Source organism: Agrilus planipennis, unplaced genomic scaffold (assembly GCF_000699045.2).
Source record: "Agrilus planipennis isolate EAB-ADULT unplaced genomic scaffold, Apla_2.0 scaffold307, whole genome shotgun sequence".
NCBI lineage: Eukaryota > Metazoa > Arthropoda > Insecta > Coleoptera > Buprestidae > Agrilus > Agrilus planipennis.
The window spans coordinates 87,200-90,043 of record NW_020439004.1 but is presented as its reverse complement, the minus strand read 5'-3'; the positions used below and the strand labels follow the sequence as shown (position 1 = coordinate 90,043).

The 2,844-nt window shown below is 29.9% G+C and overlaps 2 long non-coding RNA genes across 3 annotated transcripts in view; one reads left to right on the top strand and one right to left on the bottom strand.

Annotated features, from left to right (window-relative positions):
- LOC108742449 overlaps nucleotides 1-2,844 on the top strand; it is a 27,650-nt gene that overhangs the window by 12,057 nt on the left and 12,749 nt on the right. The gene's annotated exons all lie outside the window — the stretch shown is intronic.
- The window catches only part of LOC108742450, a 12,120-nt gene continuing 9,282 nt past the window's right edge, over nucleotides 7-2,844 (bottom strand). The window contains exons 3-7 of the long non-coding RNA XR_003231431.1: nucleotides 1,429-1,559; nucleotides 1,247-1,360; nucleotides 842-1,115; nucleotides 195-472; nucleotides 7-126 (exon numbers count right to left, since the gene is read on the bottom strand). This is a non-coding gene — a long non-coding RNA (uncharacterized LOC108742450). The remainder of the gene's footprint in view (nucleotides 127-194; nucleotides 473-841; nucleotides 1,116-1,246; nucleotides 1,361-1,428; nucleotides 1,560-2,844) is intronic.

Genomic DNA, 2,844 nt, shown 5'->3' with positions numbered 1-2,844 from the left:
AAAAAAAACATGCAAAATAAAAAACTAATTTGAATAAAACGAACTTGATGAATTCTACTACATAGAGCATGCAAGATAGAGAACTATTTTAACTATGGGGTCATCTTTGTCTTCTCCAACGTCGATCTGAAACAGATACGGTGGTAATAGATTAATAAAGAGCAATTAAAATTAATTGTATCAAGTATTCTCACCTTAATTAATAATAGACTGTAACAATCCAAAGTTTGCAGGTGTGAAAAGCAAACCAAATCCAGTAGAAATGCCAAAGAAGAAAACTTGCTCCTTTAGTGGAATTCCAGTAAATCTCCTCTTGTTCTCACTTATCTGTTGAAAATTAACTGCATAATGTTGCAAGGTGAAGATGAAAACAGCAAATCCAGAATAGAGTCCAAGAAAGACAACACCAGTTATTAGTTTTGCTTCAATAGGATCAATCTGAACTTCAATTTCCTCTCATCTGTTGGACGATCTGTACAAATAGACAAAAAAAATATTAATTAAAGGAGGGATTAAGTTAAGTAAAACATGAAATACAATAAAAACATGCACCAAAAGGCAAGTAAATAACTACATTATAAAATGGCGACATGGGCGTCAATTACATTTATGACAGATAAATGTCAAAAGCAATAGAAATCGCCATAGATGTTCTGGACAATAGATAACTGCTAGAAGAGAAATCATAGACGGTAGACATGGCAAATTACTATGAGTTAAATACAATTGCTTACCTCAATGATTCTCTATGGTACTAGTTTATTTATTTTGTGAACAATAGATAATTGATAGAAGAGAAACCATAGATGCCAGAAAAATAAACAGTAAAACAACCGCTTACCTCAAGTATACTCTATGATGCTAGAGTTTTATTCCTAAGCGTTGACAACAGGGAAGTACCTTCAACAATAGATGCTTGTGAAAGGAAAATAATACCACTGATGGTGAAATGAGCCACAAAGACATCACAAGTGTAACTTTATATGCATCGGTGTCAATTGGACTGCACATATTTCTAAAAACTGCACCTTTCAAGTCCAAGGGGCTCCACTTCTCCAGGTTTCCAATCCTTTGTATTTTTTCACCTTGTTTGTTTCATGTGTTAAAATCATAACCTGTCAAAACAATTTAATGTTAGTTTCATCTTAAATATTAAAATATTTTAACTTACAATTCAAAAGTGTAAAAAATTATAACAGAAATTATTGTCAAACCATTCTGCATAAAATAATTAAAGATTGCTTACCCTTTCCACTAACGGCCCATTTCCAAAGCCAGTAGAAAGAAGCTGAATGGGATTGTACTTCTTCCCCTTGCTGATTTACCCTCTTAATGTCAATTTATTACATTTTACTGGAAACTGTTGAAACAACTTAAGTCTTATTTTTTTTAATTAAGTTTTGTTACTTTATTATTAATGATAATTACCACCATTAACATCCTGTTGTATGTATTTTTCGACCAGCATTCTTGGAAATAAAAATATATTTGACTGCCAGGAACATCACATCTGTAAATAGTTTGCCCATCTAATCCAAGGATATTATCTCAAAGGAAGCCTATATTGTAGAAAAAAAAGACAAGTCGTTAAAATCCAATGTATATAATTGAAATTAGTTTTAAATTTTAAATTAAAATGTCTAGGTGAATACCTCGAGTGTATTCCACAAAATTGGCATTAGCTGCACACGTTTATTTTATAAATATTAATCTTTTAAAGACGTCAAAATATTTTTCACAAAAAAAACATAAATAACTTAAAATTAATGGTGAGAAAAAAGATAATTGTTTTTTAATGATCCAACAAGAGTTTTTTACTCTACAATAATTATTTCGGCATATTAAGCCATTCTCAAATGTAGTACATACTTATATATAAATACATTTAGATTTTAGATGTCTATCTAGGTACTCCCAAAAAATACTTAAGGCTGCAAAAAACAATTGTAGAGTGTAGAATATTCTTGTTGAAACATTAAATTACCTAACCGTACAAAAACATTTATTACTAACTATCGTAAAATCAACTTTTTTGATCCTAAAACTGTAATTTTGAATAGTAAAAAGTGCAACTGTTATCACATGCGTAACTCTGTTGTATTAAAGCGCAATTATTTACATATTTTCAAATAATTTGGGAAACCTAACATTAACCCAGCGAAAATAAGTATTAAAAATTGTGTTTGAATTTAATGGTCGAAATATTTTAGTGAATCCGTGTCTGTTGTACGGATTTTTTTATCGTTTATTATCGTTCAGACGAACTTGGTACTATTACACAAATATGTTGAAAATTGACTGTATTTTAACCGAGAGATAAGAGTGTTAAAATACTAACAGGGGGGTTGTGGGGTAAAGGGACAGCTACGATGGGAACTACTTTTACTTATACTTATGTAAATACATTCTAAATTGTTTGACTTTGTATTGTTTTCTCTTGCGGTTTTTGCATGGCAGCTTGACTCATCAATAATAATATTGTTTGGTGAATGGTCAACGACAATAATATATGTACATACATGCTGATATATTACCACAAATAATAAAATTAAAATACATGAAGGAGTAGATAGATAATTGGACAACTGAACGTTTTCATTAAAAACTGCGAAATATAAATAAGAAATTGCCTATTGATTGTACTTAATTAATATATCAGTCTAATTTCTTTCATAAGAATTATTGTGAAGTTATTTTTTGAGGTTTTCATATCAAAAGTGATAAAAATAAATAAAAAAAAATACGGCGTGTAATTATACAACACGCTAATGAAGTGAAACTTCTTCAAATACGCAAACATACCGCGATAGGGGTTAAGGAATTGGTTTAATGGTATTATTTGTA